We start from the raw sequence: 22,712 nt of genomic DNA, 5'->3' as shown, positions 1-22,712 counted from the left end.
TGCCTTTGAGTGCTCTTAATTTCTCTTGATCACTCTGAAATTTATTTGAATGGAAGGTGATCAATAATGAAGTGAGTTCAACCTTTTACCCTCCATGAAAAATCCTAATCTTCCATTAACATAAATGACTGTCATTTAAAGACATCCAATCTTGAATAGAATATATCCATGCCGGATAAACATCTCTAATGTCTTGAACATCTTCCAAAACCTCTTCTTGGGGTATATGTAGCATCTTCATGAATTTTTCCTACCCCTAAGGTATCCGCCTCAATTACTGGATGAGATATCTTCCGTTGCATAGGCAACCTCCTCTGTTGGATAAGTAACTAGGATATTTCTATCTGATGGTTATTATTTAGTCTTCCTAACCCATCTCTGAGTATGATCTTTCCGGATTTCACTAACCTTCTCTTTCCCTTTCTCATTTGATCCTCCATTACTAACCGGTAGATTTCTGCTTCTACAAAATTTTAGCTATATGTCCAACCTCATTACATGCATAGCATGTAACATTGTTGCTTTGAATTGCCTTGCTAAAATTGGTTAAATTGCTTGACCTTCACTGATTAGCCATATTTCAAAACTTTCCACATGCATAACATTTAACATTCATTCTACAATCTTCTGTCTTATGACCATACTTATTGCATTTAGATCATTTACCAGGAGCAGAATCAGAGTTTTGATTTGCTCTATTTTTACATTATCTAGCCATGTGACCAAATCTATTGCAAACAAAACATCTACCATTTAATTTAGGAGCATTAAATTGCCTTACCAGTGCCTTATGGTTTTGATCTCCATTAACAGTACCAAAACTCTCTCTTTGCTCAAATCCAAGTCCATTGGAATCTCCAATCTACCTTTGTCTCTTCAACAAATCATCTAGCTATGCTGAACTAATCTTGAATTTTTCTTTATACTCACATGCAGTAGTTAAATATTCTCTTAGAATTATCATTTATCTCTGAAGCTCTCATTCATTACTCTAGGATTGTACTAAATCAGTTCTCAACATATCATTCTCAAGAACCGACCTCCCATATTCTTCAAATTTGTTCTTCAGGGATACAACAAGATTTTCTTCCTTTTTCTTCTAGTCCGCAATCTCCTTTGACATCCTCATAGTTATAACTTGCATTTCAGTTTTCATAACCATGTTCTCCTGACTTAATTTCTGACATTGCTCCTTAAGTGCATCTTTCTCTTGATCATCCCAACTTTGGAAAAGTTCCTTTCTCTTAGTCTAAACAAATGATAACCTCTCTTGTAGGACAATAATGAATTATTTAGTAGAATTCAATTTATCTTGTAGCTTTAAATTCTTCAACCTTTCAGCATCATAATCTTCAAGTGCCATCTCAAGTTGCTTCTCTAAGGTCATGTCCATGGATTTCAAATTCGGGATATTCCTCAAGTTGTTAAACTTCCTTTGAGGCACAAGGCTCTGATACCAATTTTTGGAATCTAATAACACTAAGAGGGGGAGTGAATCAGTGTTATACCAAAATGATCAATTTTAGCCTTATTAAAATATGCATACACCAACCGGTATACCGGTACATAAAGAATTGAAAGAAGTAAAGAAACCAATAAGACAATCACATAAATGAGAATCACAACACACATAATTATACATGAAAAACCTCAAATAGGAAAAACTATGGTGGGATTTGTGACACACAATATCAATTCACTAGCCATATGAAGATATATTACAAAATATGAGGGGCCTGCACCTGCAAGAAGGCTTACAACCTAGAGAACATTGCTCAATCACAAAAAGGAGTCTCACTAATTATATATAAATCTAGACTACAATTCAGAGAAGTGATGAATTGCTAAGATAGCATCTTCTATGCCTAAATACAGTTCCGATTTAAGCTCTATCTGTTCTGGTCTGAAACCCTAAACCATTTACTGGAATAACCCTTACATAAATATCCTCACAAACATATAATCTCTTTGATATATTTCACATCATATTACATTCACATATCCATAATCTCCTATATAAAAAATGATCTAGTCCAACTGACCTATATACCTTATGCAATTTTCATGCCTTATGTCAGCTTACATAGATAATTATAATATTAAATTACATGTGGGCTAGATAACTTAAATACATGAATATCAAAATCAATTATCGATGTTGGATCCAAAAGATTTCGGCCTCCAATACTAATAACCATATTGTAAACCATGTCGGCCTCCAATACCAATAACCAAAGAAATACTTATGTCCTACTGGTGCCAATGTCAGTGCTAGTGTAGTATCCATGAAATGCCTGCTAGTACACAACTGAACCAAAACATGAAACCAGAACACAATACCATGTTTCCATCAATGACAACATAGTGAAACCAACCAATTGAGTGTCAACTGCCAACATTAACCTCTTAATTTTGTAAATTTTTTTTACAAATTGAATAAGACAATTAGGAAATTGAATTTGATAAACAAAACACTTTTTAGATCTAAGATAGCCACAAGCAATTTTTACAAATTACAAGTTCAATTTTAATTTTAAAAGCTAGGGTTTTGAATGATTTAACGACTAATTTTGCAGAAATTTAAACTTGCAAATGAAAAATATACAAATTTGTTCAAAGGAAAGCATGCAAGATGTCGGGTTCACCAAAATGTAATGTGGTGAAATGTGAATGAGAGATCAAGAGGAAAGCTACCCTTTCCCTCCAAGGACAGATGAGATTTTCACTATAGATTTCTCCTCAAACACTTTTCACCTAGTTACATTCAAAAGAGGAGAGGAAAATTCACTAGATTCAACCTTCAATGATAAAGATTGAATTCTGAATGAAATGAGAATCATGAGTTGATCCTCTCTTCCTTATTTGAAACATAAATATTGATTCAATTATGTAGTGCAAAAGTGACAAAGAACTGATTATAACTTAAGATTGGAATATGGGATGAAGTTGTGCACTTGGATTTGACAATAATATGTCAAGACAAAGTTACCTTGCGAATTTGAGGAAAAGTTTCTCTGATCATGGCGGGAATGTACACGGTCCTCCAAAAAATTTGTGAAACAAAAAGGGTTTTTCTGCTCTGCTAATGGAGCCCAAATCCAAAAGTATAGTTGTGCACATGGAACCTACACACAAAAAATAGATGAAAATGGGTTGGGATTGGGGGTTTACCTTCAGGTCAAACCCTAGTTTTGGAATTAACCAAGTAATTAAAGAAAGTACTTGCAAGTAGATGTAAATGAAATACTGAATTGTAAATCACCTCAAGGGAGATTGTAGTAGCAATGTTGATAGAAATGCTTGTCTGGAATTGAATGTTGGAATCGATCTACTCTTCAATGGTTGAATCCTTGACTTGAATACCACACCTAGTCTTGAAGGGAGACTTGAGATGTTGAATGCTTGGAAGGAATGCTTGAATTCTTCAATGCTTGATCGCTTATGCCACTTGATTAATTATTGCAAATTTTTCCAACTTATTGAGCTTATACAAATGAGAGGACAAATGCCCCTTTAATACATATTAATGAATTTGATTTTCATCATAGGTCGATTTCGAGGAAGTTTTATTTATCATTCATTGCATAACCCACAATGCATTCTCTAAAAAGGTCCTTCTCCAAAATAGGGTGGGGATAGGGATGTGGCCATGCCTTTCATAGGTGGGACAGGGGGACCATGCCCCTATCTTACCCCTTTCTCCAGGGCACAATGTGGAAATGGTGATGTAAAGGCCAAGGGAGAAGCTAATTCCGATGGTTGAGTAGTCTCTGGTCTCTGATTAGGTTAGAGAATTCGATCTCCCATGCATTAGGACCCTAATGTAGTTAAAAATTGCTAGGGCCGTAATTTTATGACACTACAACTTCTTTGGAAGAGAAAGAGAAGGAAATAAAGAACTCGAGTCTTGTGATGAGTTGCAGTGCTGAGAAGAAGGATGCAAATGTTATACTGGATGATGACTTGAATTTGAAGAAGGATCCTTTGGATGGGTTTATTAACAAAATGGTATCAGTTGGCAGTGAATTTAGATTTTTGGTGGCAAATAAGATGAGTTCCAGTGGAAGGAATAGATCAAATATGTAGAAGAAAGATGGTGGTAGTAAGAGACAATGTGTAGGTATGAAGTAATGAAAAAGGGGAGAAGAGGAAAAGAAGTTGGGGAATTCAACTGAGTTATTGAAAGGGGTAAAGAGGAAGAAATTTGCAGACAAAGATGGCATTTGGATTAGAAATAGGGATGGGGTCTATATTCTAAATCCTTTTTGATGTTCATGAGTTGCCTCTCATGGAACATATTTTTCCACCTAGGGTGTCTGATGCAGGAACATCCCTAGTTGTGGAGCAATCTTGCATCAACCAAAAATATTTTTGCTTTTTAGTTGTTCTTGTTTTGTGTTACTTCCTAAATTTGCTGGTAGTTCTTCATTTTTCGCTAAAGATCGGGTTCTTGGCTTCCAGATGTGTTCCTATTTCTTTTTCTATATTTCCTATTTATTTGGACTCTTTCCCAGCAAGTTATTGCTTTCAGATTGGTTGTTTCCTGGTTCTAGAGTAGTTTTGAGTTTAACAACTTGTTGAAGATTTCTTCTCTTGTAGAGCAATTTCTTGACTTGCGGATCTAAGTGGCATTGTGCACGATGTTCATAGACCCTTGGCCAACCTTACTTGGTGGTCTTCACTTCTTTATTATCTTTGGCAGAGGTGATCTTTATGCTTTGTGTCTGACCTCTTTTACACATTTCATTTTTTTATTTTTGGAGAATGTGATCTCTTGTGGTCGACCCAGATGTGTTCTAGATTCTATTTATATTGTTGTAATTGATCCTTAAAGGAGCAATGAAATATTGTATGAGAATGATTTATATATTATGTTGTTTGGATACCTCTTTGAGGTTCCAATATATTGAAATATGAAATGTAAGTTGTCTAGGACTGTAAGTCTGCATATATAATGGATGTTCTCGAACATTTTATGATGAAACTATAATGTTGCAGATGTTTGAATCAAAATTTTTCTCTATGTTTTCTTTTTTCTTCTGTTGTGTTAAACTTGCTACATGATCTAGACTATTCTATTTTAGGACCCTTTGGATTATGGCTACATCAGAGATGGAGGTTGTGTGTAAGAATTTTCTATCCCTTGAGTTGTGTCTAGTATATATTTTTTTCTTATTGATTTGTGGATAATATATTGGGTGGATTTTTTAGTGTCATGTTTTTCTCCCAAAAGGGAAATTTCCCCACATAAATCACTATGTTGTGGTATGCATGCCTTTTATGCTTATTTTTGTTAGGTTTCTGTAACTATTGTAAAGATCTACGAAATTTTTACATTACCCTCCTCTCAATATTATTGTAGAAAGTTGTTCTACTGCTTAACTTCCATACAAATGCGAGACAATAAATGGTCCTAAAATGCTTAAGGGAATGGAAAACCAAAATGAGTGAAAAAGAGAGTGTAAAAGTGGACTTATCATTAAAGGGGTACAATTTATAACATGGTCTAAAAAGGTATACAATACCTTATCCCAACACCATCAAGTCAAAGTTTCTCAATAAGGCTTATATTATTGTTAGGCATTGAAGGATAAGAAAATAAATTATAAATACAATGAACATGAGAATCAAAAAAATATTTACCAAGATGCGAGTTAGAAACTCTTGAAGGATGGTGATGTGAAGGATATGTGTCCAAAGACTCAACATGAGTTTTAGAACAATAATAATTCTGTATGATATCAACATGCCTACAAATCATCCAGATTTAAAGAAATAATATTATCTTTAAATCTTCAATATATGTATTATTACTATGTATGTTGGTTTCATGTAGAGGTGATTCACATTATAAATCTTTTCTTACTATATGCTCATCATTGTTACAAGGCATATGATCATCATGGAATGTGTTAATAAAGGAACTTAGAATCATATCTAATAGCATATGATAGACACTAATCAAGTCAATGAATGATGGAAGAGATGAAATATGGCAGAGTGAAATCTCCATAGAGAAGACACTCACATCCATAGTATAAAATTATATTTGTATATGAACAATAGATGTATCATATGATATGAGAGATATGCCAAAATTTAAAATAAATTAATGCAACTTAGTGAGGGAAAAATATCTAATAAGTTCCATAATGGTGGGATATTAAAGATAAATCACTATGAATTTGCTAACCCTAAGGGAAATATATAAGCATATAAAAATAAAAAACCTAGACATATCTAGATATTAATGAAAAATAGAATTATATTAGACTTAGAAATATTTATTAGAAATCTTAAAGGTAAAATAAGGTTGTCGAGGATCAATTGAGTTCTCCAAATGTAAAGAACAACAAAATTTTCTTAAGTTTAATTTAGGCAAATCCAAATAAATGAATAGACAGAAACATACTTTACCCAAACTAATAAATGATGCTACTAGGCAAGGTTGATAATCTAATAATTAATCAATAGAATTGAATATTAAATAAGTATACTTATCTCTAACAAATGAATACATAGATATATGTTAGGATCTGAAAAAAATAGATTTGATATCAATAGTTGCCTTGAAAATAAAAAATATTTGTTGAAAATATGTAGTGACAAGTTTATGGATTAGGGACAAATCCATGATTATGGATCTATATTGCACTTTCAAACTTGTAGTATATAATATGTATACCATTTTTCTTCACTTTACATCATGTGTCTTGTCTTTGTGTATGGTTAATATATATGAATTGTCAATATTTATAAATACCTTAGCTATCCCAAGGGGACACGTTCTCCTTGGTCAATATGTATAAATAATTGAAAAAACCAATCTCTAATCCTACATATGGTCTTATGATGCTTGTGTAGAACAAAAGTCATTTTTGTATGTATATTAAAAAAGTGAGAATCCAAATAATAATCAGATAATTCTTTAGATGTGGAAATGATTCAAATGAATGCATCAAATTTCTCTAAATACAAGGACATAGTAGTACATTGTTCAAATTTATGTTTAATTCAAAAAAATATTCAAGTTGACAGTTAATTAAATTTGAATTTGGCTGGACAAGTTTTTTATTTTGACAATGTTCCAATGCTTACAAATTTGTTTTAAAATAAAACAAAAAGTTAAATAAGAATGAATAATTCTATAAAAATATATATAAAAGATAGATTGATAGTATAAAGAATGAGATGATTTTAAAAAGAAAATATCATTTAGAATTAAATGAGAAACGACGTGGACATACAAATTTCACGTTACAACTATTTGAATATTTTTATAGATTATTTCCCAGTGATATGCGGGCACAATAAATCGAACGCCGATATCCCTTACTCTATATCTTAGATAGAACCATATGCATGTTCCCCTGATTTTATCTATGCTACCACCTTTCACAAGATTCTATTCAGTTGTAAGAATTAGTTTGGTTGGTTACTATCATAGCAGTTCTTTATCTTTTATAGAACCATATATATATGTAAATATGTTCCGCTGATCATATCTGATGAACGTATCTTATTGAGTAGCTTTAGAGAAGAAACTAAAGATGCAGATATTCGTGAAGACCCTGACAGGAAAAACAATCACCCTTGAGGTTGAGAGCAGTGATACCATCGACAATGTCAAGGCAAAAATTCAAGTAGGTGTTATTTTGCGTGCACATTTATCGAATTAGGTTTTCTCAATTTCCTATCTCTTATCGATGATGGGTTTTTTATTATAGTAATGGATTTTGTATGTTGAGTGCTGTAATTGATTGTGATGATCCAGGACAAGGAGGGTATCCCACCAGATCAGCAGCGGTTGATATTTGCTGGGAAACAGTTGGAAGATGGACGAACTCTTGCGGATTATAATATCCAGAAGGAATCAACGCTGCATCTGGTGTTGAGGTTAAGAGGAGGCCTTTCCATCAAGGTGAAAACCCTTACTGGAAAAGAGGTAGAGATCGATATCGAACCCACTGATACCATCGAGCGGATCAAAGAGTTGGTCGAGCAAAGGGAAGGAATACCGCCCCTACAGCAAAAGTAAGTAGTTATTCACGTTGTTTTTAAGATTTTATTGTACCCCTAGTTCGTGATTTGCTTTGATGTGTTCGGATAAAGATCTGTTGTATTCGTAGGGTTGTTTGAAACCTAATTGTTCCAATATTTTTGTTGAACCATCCTTTTTCCCTATATTTTATTTTTTTCAACAAGAAAGATTCATAATTCCACAAATATAACGCTTATCCAACCTCAAAATCATAAAACAGTTATCCATCCTGATACTTGCAGCTTCCTGTACTGAGAGAATGGAAAGACGTAAGCCATATATATGCCTGTGTCAAGGTGTTGAAACAACAAAATACTTTTACTGATTTCCATGATTAATATTGTCCTGCAGGCTCATCTATGGGGGAAAACAACTGAACGACGAAAAAACGGTCAAAGATTATGGTTTAGAGGGAGGTTCTGTTCTCCATCTTGTGCTGGCATTGCGCGGCGGCTGTTAATACATTTGTTTAGAGCTAAGCAGCAGTGATAGTTGTCATTCTTCTGTAAGCAGCTGTTATTCTTCTATACTCCTGTTACTTGTTGAAAGAGAGCAAATATGAATAAAGGCATCTATGCCATTTTGCTCCATGATTTTTTCCTGTTAACAATCTTATATCTACAAATTTTCCCTCCCGATGTTTGATTTCCATATCTGCTTGGCAATGAAGAAATTGATGAATATAAATACAAACATTCGTTTTGTTCTTTATGATGTTTTATTGAGATAGTACTGCATTATTGTAAATGGAGTTTGATTGTCATGTTTTATATTATTATATGGGTAGGGTAGTTTATGTTGTAAATTTCGAATGGTTTCGATATTAGTTATCAGGGTTAACAGAATACTGTAATTTTTGTTGATATACTGTTGAAAATGTTGTGTAGAGAGGCTTTAAAACTAATAATCAGAGACTGGAGTTGATTCTATGATGCAGGGTAAGCAGAATACTGTAAATTTTTGTTGATATACTGATGAAAATAATTGTAGAGTAGGGTTCAAAGCTGAAAATCAGACTGTAATTGTATCGGTTTTTTCTATAATAATAGAATCTGAAATATTTACCTATAAAAAAAGCTCTATAGCCATCTTAATTTCACGTTGAATTGAAGTGTGGATCATATAATCTCATGCCCAAATGAATCCAGACCAAGTATGGTATACACTGAATGGAGATGCACTTAATAGAAACACTTAATCTAGGTGCACTACTGTTTTGGCATTAGTATTTATTGATGAATGTCTTTTGCACAAAAACATTATTTTCTCTATCGTTAGTACATTTTTTTTTTAATACAGAATGACTACAATGCATTGCACAAAATCTTATTCACATTTTAGAATCACGACACTTGAAAGTTTACTTATATCTAAATTGAGATATTTTAGGAGACACAACAACTATGAACCACTTTCAATGAGAAACTCCTCACATGAAGTGCAAGAGTAGGGCTCTTTTCTAATAGTAGCAATAGGCACACACCTCAATAGAGTTCTTAGAGAATTCACCGTTGCCAACACTTCCAACAACCACACCATTGTTCTAAGTTTTCTACAAACTAGGACGACTTCAGTACTTCAACTTGTAAGCTTTCATCACAATAAGACAATATTCCTTTGAAACCCTAGGAGCCTTACCAAGAGTATCAATCAGGGTCAAAGGGATAGTTACCCCTCTCGACATCATACAATTTTAGGGAGAGAAAAGTAGAAAAGTAGAAATCATCTCTCGAGGACTTGCCCAAGGTCACCCGATTGAGAATCAGATAAGTTTATCAATGACATTCCTCTACACCTCCATCCACAACTCGAAGAGGAAAATTTCACTTTTCCACAACTCCACGAGGAAAATTCCTCTTTTCAAGAGCTAAATGCTTTCCTCTACCCCTCCAGCCATAGTTCCATGAAGGAATCATCCTCATCATCCACATACGGGCTACTTCATCGATCAATGGATTCTCCATTGTAATTTTTCCATATCCTTCATACGTTGTATTCTCCCTCCCACCATATAGAAATTTCACAAACTTTTTATTGACTCTACACATGCTCTCTCTTGTGTTTGCCTCTCCATGATCCTCTGCTCACCGATTCAAATTTGGGGGTAATAAATTTCAAATTTTTACATCGTAGAGGGACCTCTTGAGGTTCTAACACACGTTGATAGCACACGTTGGTAGCTCTTTGGCATAAAGCATCACTATCACACCATAGGGACTCCTCTTTGTCTTTTTTCTTTTTTTGTTTTTGTATATTTTGTTTTTAGTATTAAATGAAAATAATTTATATTGATTTTTATAAAAAGTCTAAGAGATTCAGCTTAGAATTCTACTTCAGATGTCCCTATTCGGAATTGAACTTGGGTCTCTATAATGAGAACCCAGTGTTTTAACCAGTTAAGCCCAACCCTTTGGATATGATTTTCCTACTATTAAATGAGAGGGGTACTTGGAGAGATTTGAATAGGTAGGGGTGAAATTGAAAGGCCTAGGATTGTCAAATGAAATGAATGGGAATTAGACAACATATTTAATGCAAAGCTTAACCATATATCTAAAATGTTCATATTTATAAATATGAAAATTAATGTCTTGTTCATCATCTAGATGATTGGCCAATTTCTTGTGTATCTACTAAATATATAATGTAAAATAAAATATTACATTTACAATTATATACATTTTTTTAATATGAAGCTCTAGCATTTGAAGGATAGTTTATTTTCTTTTGTACTTTTTTTTATATTGCCAATCATTTAGAGACATAGACTTGGTAAATTGATAGAGTTTTTTTTCTCATATTGATATAGGCTTCCATGGTTCTTAATCACCATTTTAAGAGAATACTATATGTGAAAAAATTTCCACAATTTTTGTGTATTGATTAAAAATTCATTACTTTTGAGTAATGAATTTTTTAGAAGAAAGTAATTCAAATTTAATATTTGTCATTTTTTTGAGTTGAAATTGGAGAACCTATATTAGTTGATTCGATTTAGGAGTAACCCTAAAATCCATTCATTCATATGCTAAATGATTTGACATTTATCTAAGTTAAAAATGTTAACCAGTTATCCATAATTCTTTTAAGTGAAAATGCTCCTACGGTAAGAAAAATTGTATTGAAATAAAGGCACATGATAATCTTTGTTGCATGCATGTTCATCAAAAACTAAAATAAAGTGCACACTCTCTTTATTGAAAAGGTTCTATCAAAATCATCTTTGATCAAACTTTCTTTAATAGAACCTCTCTACTCTTTACTCATGCCAGTAATGCAGTTTATGCATGGAATTATACACCTCTTCAAAATTCTAATTACTTTAACTTAAATTAACAAAAAAAATATTGCTCAGAACTATCTTTATAACTCATTTAGCCTAGGTCTGAAGTTCAGGTGAACCCCACTTCAATTTCAAATGAATTAAATTTAATTAAAGAACTAGCTTGAACTAGATTTATAATTAGTTTACTCTAATGAATCCCACTTCAATTTCAAATGAATTAATTTTCATTAAAGGTTTTCTGAAAAATTGGTACATATAATGATGGATGAAGTCGATAGCAATTTCATTTCAATTGAAGCTTCATTTATTAAAGTTTAAGCTAGGCATTAAAAAAGTTCAATTGTTTTAATTATATTACATTTCAAAGAATGCCTATGTATGTCAGTGTAGGTACAATAGGTTTTTTAAACATGGATGGAAGTACACGGTCGTGGGGGGTCTGTACACCACCCCACAAAAAGTCATTTTAAATTATTTTTAAATATTCAACATTCCATCTCTACACAATCATTTCTCTCTTTGTTTTCTAATAACATTTTGTAGAATCAATTTTTTAAAAGTGATGGGTGTTTTTTTTTTTTTGGTATTGTGAATGGTTGTATGGCTAGTCAAGGGCTAATTTTTTTTGCTTTTTTTTTTCAATTTCAGTCAAATATGATAAATTTTATGTCAAAATTTATCTCTCAGCCAACCTAAATCCAATGTTGAGGTCCATTTCATCTCAAGAGGTCATATAAAAAATTTCCCTTGTAAAATCCTCACATGAAAGCCCATTTTAAGAGACGTTTTTAATCCATTATTCTAGAAACCAAAAATGAAACAAGCCATCATATAAAAAAACCCAAAATCCTTAGATGTATTAAAATAAGTTACAAATATGTTTCGTATAGCCCGAGTTGGCCTAGTGGTGGAGAACTTGTGCTCTTGAAAGAGAGGTCAAAAGTTCAAATCCCAATGGGGGTAGGGTGTGTACACCTTATTGGCTTCAACCATTTACTAATAAAAAAAGTTACTTACAAGTATGTTCCATACCTTACAATGCCATAAATATTTCATGCATAGTCTTGGCTTCAACTTTGTACCTTGTCCACTCATGACATGGTTATGAATCAAAGTCCAACCATGAAAACATTGATACCAACCCACAGGATATACCATAGAAAACCCCTCATTAGGGAAACACCTACCCTCCAAAATCATCCATACTTCATCTATTTTTCAACAAATAAATAGTACGTGTACTTATAGAGTTACAATAGATAATTTTGAAACATCAAGCATTTCAATGAATTCTTCATGTGTCCAAGTATGAATCCACACATCCCATTCCATGCTTAATATATGCATCCCTCACAAAGACTCAATAATGATAGCCTAAACACTCAAAAAATCTAAACTACTAAACATGTTTTTTCTTATATATACTCAAGATCACACAAATAAAACCACATGGTAAAGTAAAATCATGTGATTCAAAACCATGAGTTAACAAAATTATTGAACCCACATTTAATATTGGGTACTAAGTTTTCACTTCATTGAAATTATTCAAATATTAAATGAAATACATTTCCCCAATGTGAGAACCACATTAAATATATTTACCAATGTTATATACAACACATAAATTAGCCCCAAAAATGTTAACTCCTAGTGATGCACATCCATATAGGTCCTCCTAGGTACACCACACACATTAATAAAATAAATATTATAAATACTATGCAAGGTTGTGATATACAGAAATGAGCTTCACTAGTTTAAACATGAAAACTAGGAATCAAACCCAATTGCATCAATTACATTAGAGAACAACCAATAGGCCCAACTTCAAAACCTTGAGAGAGATGGACATGATTATTGATTGATTGTTCTCTTTTTTATTTGATTTTTCTTGGATAATGATTAAGATGGTAGAAAGAAAGAGCTAGGATAAATAGTGGAAAAGTGGCCATAATTAACATAAATAGACATATGCAAAACTGAAAGACAACTGAAATATACAAATTTTGAGAAAAGACAGAAGAATTTATGTCTCGAATTTAATAACGAATTGACTGGACATTGTAGTTAGGTGCCCTAGTTCTAATAAAAAATTCTGTAGAACATGATTCAAATTGGTCTCAAAAATCTCCAAATTGGATTTCAATCAATTTTAAGGTCAAAACCCTAGGACTATGTTGGTATAAAACTAGGGAAATAGGGCACTAGGTACTATAGACCTACAGGACTAGGGCACCAATCATCCTAGACCTAGATAACTAGGATACTAGACACCGTAGACCCTACCCTTTCTACTAAAATTTGTCTCATTGCCTCTGTTTTAGTCTAATGATGCAATTCTCTTATTACAATTCCTCTAGGTTTTGATGCAATAACATCTTAAATTATAAGAAAATCCATCATGAAGATATAATTTAATATTTCTTATTTATTATTAATTCTCCTTGTACTCAAATATGTTATTGAAGATGAATATTTGCTCTTGAATTGAAAAGATGAGATAATGAGATGAATTAAGAATTATATCTTACATAGAGTTCTCAATGTATTTTACATTTTTGGCCAACTTACAATGGTAATTTTACTACAAACTGGCGTAGCCCTTTAAACAACAAACCGATTAATACACAAACAAGCCAAATAGAAAATAAAGCATTCACCCATAATAATACAATCACCATAGCACAAGATATTTTGATGTGGAAACCCAAATGGGAAAAACCATGGTGAGTAAAACTCACAAGTCTACTATTTGCAGAATAGCAAACAGACTGGTTAAGGCCTTATAATGTTCTTCACCAGAATAGATCTTGTTAGGAATCCAGATCTCTGTTAGGAGATAAGTCCTGTTAAAGACTACCCTGTTAAAGGATTTAGGAGATAAGTCCTATTAAAGGCTACCTTGTTAAAGTATTTTAGATCCACAACTATGAACCACCTTGTTAGAGGATTTAGAATAGGCTTAACTAAGCCTACCTGGTTAAGGGTGTCTGATTGGTCGAAGAGATTAGTAATCAACAAGTAAATGATCTACAAAGTAGCACAAAATGCTTCTTTATATCCTTAATTGCTCTCTGTTAATGTATTGAAGCATTACTTTAGTCTTTTATCCTTTGCACGCTCAATCTTTGTCGCAAGATACTTTTTGCAAAGACCTAATCTTACACAACAACTCACACTCAAAACCCTAGACATGATACATCCTTATATAGGAATCTGATTTCATGTCGGTCCAATGAGATTAGATTATAATTTCCTAGGTACAATGCATCTAGACACAATTGTAACACGAGATAGAATCACCGCATCGGTTTCGGTGGATGCTAACTCATCACACTTTACAAGTTTGCCAATTAACAAAAGAAAGTATACCGATTACCGGTTTACAAACAAAGACTGGTAAACTGGAACATAGTATTCCAATCTTAAAAAGATTGGCTGCCGCTTGGGGTCGTCATACCACTTGAGGTGCTCGGTCATGATTTGACCGGTAAGCTCCTTCTGCAAACACCGATAGTCTTCTACAAACAAAGACTATGGATATATTGGCATATAGTACCAGTTTAAACAATACATCACATACTACCAGTTGAGAATAACTCATATAGAAAATAGGTGTGTGTCCATCAATGACAATCACAACTAAGTACAAATATCATCAAAATGCCAACTATCTCCTCCTTTGGCATTGATGGCAACACTTAGGAAAATTTTGTATCTAAGTTCTTTCAAAACAAAAATGATGCGATAATCAAAATTACTCCCCCTAAGCATATACACTACTACCTTTGCCAAAATTACAAGCATGTACTACTTCCATTTGCATAAAAGTTTCATTCAATACCACTCCCCCTTTGCTAATAATGACAAAGTAACACAAACATGCCGCAAGGAGTTACCAAAATCGTATTGCATAACATGAAAACATAATATATGTTTATAAAAATAATGAGTAAAACTTATCAAAAATGGATTTAAAGTCTTTCAGAAAGTCCTTCATGTCTGTAGACCAAGTATCTAGGAGTGAGGTAAGAATTTCACTTTGAGTATTCATCTGGAATGCTAACTCCTCCATGGCATCCATAGTGCTCATTTCTTGAGTGACAATAATAGCTTCCATGTTCAGAAAGCACTTATGACAAATCAGCAACTTAGGTAACAAAAGCAATTGAAGCTCCTGTAGATCTCTCAATCAATCCTGGCAATCTATTACCTATGAGTTTGTACAGTCTGCCCATACACTATGAAGGAATCATATGGCACTTTGAAGGTCTCCATGTAGTGCTTTAATTTCAATTGGAGTTATACTTTCTTCTTCATAGCATCATCACAAAATAGATCAGGCTAGCAGATTTTTCTCAAAAGTATATGTCCTTCAGCCATTGCCAGACTAATATCATCTCTCTGATGGATCAACTTGGCTCTATCTTCATCCATTTTCTTCACCAATGCAACTTTTAGTGCCTTTTCATTCTTTTTCTCTAGAGTAGCCTGGGCAACATCTTCCAAAGATTTCACTTGATCACCCACTATTGTGCATAGAAGCTTCAACTAGGCCAGTGAGGAATCAGTATCGGGAAGATTAGTATCACGGACTAAGTTTGAAAGAGTATCAACAGAAAATTGAATAACATCTTTTTATTTCTTCTTTCTTAGTTCCTCCAATCTTTCTTTAGCAAGTTGAATACTTCTAAGTAGCTCATTTTCATCTTCAGATTTGGCAAAATGGGGAAGAGTCAATTCATTGTGACTAGTGGGATCAACTTGTTTAGCTTGAACTTGATCTCCAGTTGCCTTGGGAATCTGAAAATTTTGTCCTCCTTCCTTTTCTTTGATCTCCTCTTGTCTCTTCTTCTCCTTCTCATCTTTCTCCATGGCCTCATTTTCTGCCTTCTCTTTCTCCTCTTTTTCCGCTTTCTCCTTCTTGTCTTTCTCCTTCTCCACTTTCTCCTTCTCAACTTTGTCCTTCTCCACTTTGTCCTTCTCTGCTTTGTCCTTCTCTGCTTTCTCCTTCTCATCTTTTTCCTTCTCTACTTTCTCTTTCTCCACTTTCTAACTATGTGATTCTTGAATATCTAATGCAGTATCTTTCAGTTTAGTGCCTTCAGCATCTAATGCATCTACATCAATAGGATCATTTTGCTCAGCTACTCTTTCTCCCTAATCATTGAAAGTTTCATCCAGTTTTGATTTTGATAGGTTAATCTCTTGCTCAACTTGTAGATTTTCCTCAGATACCTTTTGCATCTTGACAGCTTCTTGAGCGTGCAGATGAGTGTCCTTTTCTACTTCAAAGTTTTTACCTCCAAGTAACTTCAGTCTTGTCCAAATAATCATACAAAGAATTTGAAACTATAAGTTTAATATTGGTTGGAGACTGATTATTATCACATAAATACTTAATGAGTTCTTTCTCTACCTCCTGCTTTTTAGTATCATTAAGATCATCGAAATAATCTTTTTGATCATCAAGAATTTTTCTTCTAATATTATTTATAGTCCTTTGACAATGTGTCATAGGCTTGTAAGAAGCAATGTGTATATCTTCAACTACAGAGGTTACAGGTACATTACTAGTTAGCTTGGTCTTCTTACCTAATTGCCTCATCTTCTTCATTTCATGTTCTGGTTTAGTGTCCTGTAAATCCTATGCTCTGTCCTTGGTTTTCCTCTTCCTCTCAAATACCTTTGGCAAAATAGCCTCCGGTTTATTCTTCATTGGTGACCTCTTGGTCACTTTTGGACTAGCAATAGATGTAACCAATGTCGATGCCGATGGCACAACTTTCCTCTTCTTTTGCTTCAGTACTTTAGTAGGATTAACCCTTTCAGAGTAGGTACCAGTCCTTTTCTTCTTTGGATCAAGCAGTGAAGCAAGTAGGGTAGAGGCATACCCAATGAGTATATGATTCACCACTTCATACCCCATAGGCTCAACTTCCTCTTTTCTTGGCTCAACCACTTCCATTATGCAATGATCAACTTTGATCGTGAAAGAAATATCATCTTCATACTTCTTAACCAGGTCACCTGATAGCCTTGTTATCTGGTTAATCATCAATTAGAACTCATTAAAATACTTGTTTAGAGTCTCTAGATAAGTAGATCCCACTACTTACAGGCTCTCATTGATTTGTCTTGTAACCGCTAGGTTACTTAACCATTGAACATCACCATCTCCTAGTAAATACCCTTGAAAGTAGAAAAACAACCCAACAAGTAGTTGACCAAACTTGAACCTTAGTGCCTAGTCCTCTTTAATGGATTTCAAATTCTCCATGAGTTGTTTTCTCATGCAGGTACACAAGTCGTACTCTGCATCTTCCTTTATCATTTGATAAGTGGCATGCACTGTAGCTATAGGAACATAATTCATCCTACTAGCATAGAATACTCTATACTCGATCACCATGTGCGCATACTTCACCAAGTCATCTCTTATGGTGTTGACAATCATTGCCCACTTGTCACTCACAAAACCCGTGAGCTCTTCCACTTTGGCTTTTGTGATCTTACGAAGAACAGGGACTTCTCCAATATTGTAGAAACCAGTCACGACATGGATTGCCTCCACTATGATATCATGGGTTTGCTCAAGATACATATTGTCACCATGAACCCTACTAAGAATAATTATTATATGATCTACTGTGATTTCCTTGAGATAATATATTGCATTGTGGAAATTCTTCTTCTCGATCACGTTGTACTTCAGTTTAATCTTCTTATCTTCTCCATAAAACAAACTCAAGTAGAAGTGAATCACTAGAGACCTTAGGTCTTCTAGTCTGCAATCAATGTAACCAGAAACATCCCCTTTGACAATGACTCAGATGGGAATTTGAGATAGGGCATTGTAATTCAACTTCTTCCTGAGAAATTTGGATGACTCCTTAGGTGCGAAAGAACTAGAAGAGACTTTGGATGTAAAAGCCATGTCTAAATAATTCTGAATGATAAGAGTGATTCGAGGAAAAATACCTTTTCACTCCAAACTAGGGTTCACCGATGTTAAGCACACCTTAATTCTTCAAAAGCGTTCTTTACCACTTTGACCTCCACTCTAGATATCTTGAAATGACTATTGGGTCTTGCACAAGATTTCCTTCTGGATTTCTTCAAATGCAGGATTGATCACTTTTGTTGCACTGCTTAAGTTAGAAAAAAATGCTTCTACTAAAATAGGTAAGTAAAAATGACTACAAGGGTCACTTTTATAGATTCTCCTACCTACCATAATAAATGAATCACTGATAGGGTACAAACCCTAATTTTAGCTTTTACCACTTCATTTGTTCTATTGGTCGATAGGTAACCAATACCAATAAAAGTACTTTACCGATATAATCTGGGGGTCCAAAACATTGTTACCGATATGTTCCACCTTAAGCTTTTCAAAGCTCACTTTTCTAATTCAGGGGTCTCCACACTAGGTGCGGAAACTTGTACATCTTGTGGCTTCTCTTGAGATTTCATTTTCCAAATTTTATTCAGATCTGCCTGAGCAGTTTGAACATCAACCTTTCCTTTACCTTCTAGCTCGACCGGTCTATCTTTTGATGGATTCTGTCTCAGTCTGCATGATCTGGCAAGATGTCCCAGTTTGTGACAATGATAGCATAACATACCAGGTGCTCTCCATGGTGCGGTGTTCACATTTTCATTCTTTCTCCTACATGTTGCAGCAGTGTGATCACTACCATGATAGATCAAACGAGTTTCTCTCCAACTATTTGTCTCTTCATAAGAATTTGACTAGTGGTCATAGGTTCTATACTGGTTTGGGTTCCAGTTCATAAGAGGTTCTTGGACAACTCCTTTTTATCTTCGTGCATAACCTCTAGGATTGTTTATAACTGATCTGCACTAAAAATATATATGTCCAAATTTGTTGCATGCATAACAATGACCATTAAGTCTACCAGTTCTAGCCTTGTGGTCATACATATTGTTTTGCATGTAAAGGAAATTATTATAAGTCTTGCTCCTACATACATTGGCAGTATGTCCTTCCTTATGATAGTTAAAGCATACAGGTTTGAACTTTGACTTACCTTTGATTATTTTCTTAGGTACAAGTTGCTCTTTTGGTGCATCAACCTTGGTTCTAGAGGATTCACCTTCCTCATATGCAAAGAAACCAATTCCAGTGGTATCCCTTGATGGCTTCAATAATTCCAGCTATTGGTCCATTTTTAAAGAGCTCCAATTGAACTTTGCAAGTATCTCCTTCATCTCAGCAAGTTCTTTGGAAAGAGACTCATTGGTCTTCATTAGGGTTTCATTATGAGAAATGACTGCATTGAGTTTTTCTTACATTTCTTCTTTCTCTTCCTTACCCTCTTGTAGATAAGTGGTAATTGTACCAATTTATTGATTAAACTTAAAGATCTTGTGCTCCTTTTCCTTCACTAGATCCTCAACTTTTCTTTGGTTTTCCAATTCCTGACTCATCCTAATGGTTAGTGCTTCCAACTCCCTCCTCAGGTTAGTTTTGGAGTCATTCACTTTCTTCACTTCTTCAACTAGGGCATATATGCTTGCTTCATTAGAAGAGCTATTTTTCAATAGTTTTTAGCATCTGCTTGGCAAGCTCTCTTCTTTTGGCTAAAGAGGCTTTATACTTGACCTTAAGTTCATCATAGGCTCTATCAAATTCAGCTAAATGGTGAGTGATTTCCCTCATGCTATATTCCTCCATATCTCCTTTCAAGCAGTTATACTTAAAGAAAGGCTAGCTTTGATACCAATTGATGAATATTAAGCGGGGGGGGGGGGGGGGGGGGGGCTAAATTAGTATACCCAAAAACCTTACCAAACACTTAAGCAATTTTACAGTAGACCAGTATAGCTCTTCAAACAACAAACCAGTTAATACACAAACAAGACAAATAGAAAATAAAGCATTCACCCACAATAACATAATCACCATAACACAAGATATTTTGATGTGGAATCCCAAATAGGAAAAACCATGATGAGTAAAACTCACAAGTCTACTATTTGCAAAATAGCAACCAGACCGGTTAAGGCCTTACAATGTTCTTCACCAGAACAGATCCTGTTAGGAATCCCGATCTCTGTTAGGAGATAAGTCCTATTAAAGACTACCATGTTAAAGGATTTAGGAGATAAGTCCTGTTAAAGACTACCCTATTAAAGGATTTTAGATCCACAATTGTGAACCACCTTGTTAGAGGATTTAAAACATGCTTAATTGAGCCTACCTGAATAAGGGTTTCTAACTTGTCAAAGAGATTAGTAATCAACAAGTAAGTGATCTACAATGTAGCACAAAATGCTTAGTTATATCCTTGATTGCTCTCTGTTAATGCATTGAAGCATTACTTCAGTCTTCTGTCCTTCGCACGTTCAATCTCTATCGCAAGATACTTTTTGCAAAGACCTAATCTTACACAAGAACTCACACTCAAAACCCTAGACATGATGTCTTCATATAGGAATCTGATTTCATATTGGTTCAATGAGATTAGATTACAATTTCCTTGGTACAATGCATCTAGACACATTTGTAACATGGCACAGAATCACCGCATCGGTGTCGGTGGATGATAACACATCACACTTTACAAGTTTGTCAGTTAACAAAATAATATATACCAATTACTGATTTACAAACAAAGAATTGTAAATTGGAACATAGTGTTCTGATCTTAAAAAGATTGGCTACCACTTGGGGTCCTTGTACCACTTGAGGTCCTTGATCATGCTTTGACCGGTAAGCTCCTTCTGCAAACACCGATAGTCTTCTACAAACAAAGACTATGCATACATTGGCATATAATACCAGTTTGAACAATACATCACATACTACCAATTGAGAATAGCTCATACAACAAATAAGTGTGTCCATCAATCACAATCACAACTAAGTATAAATATCATGAAAATTCCAACAATGGTTGTATCCAAATTTCAATACTATATTTGGTCATGTGAAGGCCAACACATTATTCAAATTCTTGAGTTGACGGTTAATTATGTTAGGAAAATGACATCTCAACCTTGCAAATACGTAAGTTTATTATTTTTAGTAATTCTTAATTTGACCATGGATTGGTCTAAATATTTTCCCAAATCTTTGATTTAGCTAGATAAACATGCTACTAAATTTTGGTTGGAAGGTCATGTCTAGATTTGAATATATTAAATTTTCCATTTTGAAAAGTTGCAAACAAAAATTTCAAAGTCAATTTTGAGGGCCTTAGAGTCATTGAAACAACTCAAACAGTGTCCATAACTAGCACATAGAGTCAAAAAAATTTAATGCTCTAAATGGTTTGTCAATTGGACACATGGTTCTAAAGTTACGACCTTTGAATGTTGGGTCTCCTAAAATAGGAAATATAAAAAATGTGTTTGACACATAAATGAGTTGTAAAAGGGAGTTACACATGTTGGTGTATGTATTGACACATCATATGTAATCTTGTATTGGAGATATGATGGGTGCCACTCTTTGGTTGTTTTTTAGCCCATCAGTTTGTAATACTTTTTGATGGCTTCATGTATTGAATCTTTTACATGTTAGGTGCATGAGATGGAGGTTGTGTGTAAGAGTCTTCTAGTCATTGAGTTGTGTTGAGTATATTTTAATCTATTGTGTATTTATGAATAATATATTGAGTGGATTTTAGAGTGTGGGTTTTTTCTCATGAAAGGTAAATTTCCCCACATAAATCATTGTATTGTCGTATGTATGCTATTTATGCTTATTTTTGTTAATTTTTTGTAACCATTGTAAAGATCTCTAATATTTTTGCATTACCCAATATTAGTGTAGGAAGTTGTTCCACTACTTAACTTCTTTAGTAATTCAAGGCAATAAATGATCCTAAAATGCTTAAGGGAATGGAAAAATAAAATGAGTGCTAAAGAGAGTGTGAAGTTGAACTCATAATTAAAGGGGTATAATTTACACATTGTGTTACATAAGTATACAATATTTTTTATCCTAGCACCATCAAGTCAAAGTTTCTCATTAAGGTTTATAATTTCGTTAGGCATTGAAGGATAAGAAAATAAAGTATAAATACAATAAACATGAGAATCAAATAAATATTTATCAAGGTGAAAGTTAGCATCCCTTGAAGGAAGGTGATGTGAGGGATATGTTTCCAAAGAATCAACATGCGTTTTAGAAGAATAATAATTGTGTATGATATCAACATGCCTACAAATAATGTGGATTTATTGAAATAATGTTATCATGACATCTTAAATATATGTATCAATACTAAGTATACTGGTTTCACTTAGAGGAGATTCACATTATAAACCCTTGCTTACTATAAGCTCATCACTATTACAAGGCATACAATCATTATGGAATGTGTGAAAAAAGGAACGTAGAAGCATCTC

General features: G+C 33.8%; 1 pseudogene; it reads left to right on the top strand.

Annotated features, from left to right (window-relative positions):
* The window catches only part of LOC131855850 (uncharacterized), a 337,138-nt pseudogene that overhangs the window by 13,699 nt on the left and 300,727 nt on the right, over positions 1–22,712 (top strand).

This window comes from Cryptomeria japonica, chromosome 10 (genome assembly GCF_030272615.1).
Source record: "Cryptomeria japonica chromosome 10, Sugi_1.0, whole genome shotgun sequence".
Taxonomy (NCBI): domain Eukaryota; kingdom Viridiplantae; phylum Streptophyta; class Pinopsida; order Cupressales; family Cupressaceae; genus Cryptomeria; species Cryptomeria japonica.
Note: the sequence above shows the minus strand (reverse complement) of the source record. Positions and strands in the feature narration are given on the sequence as shown.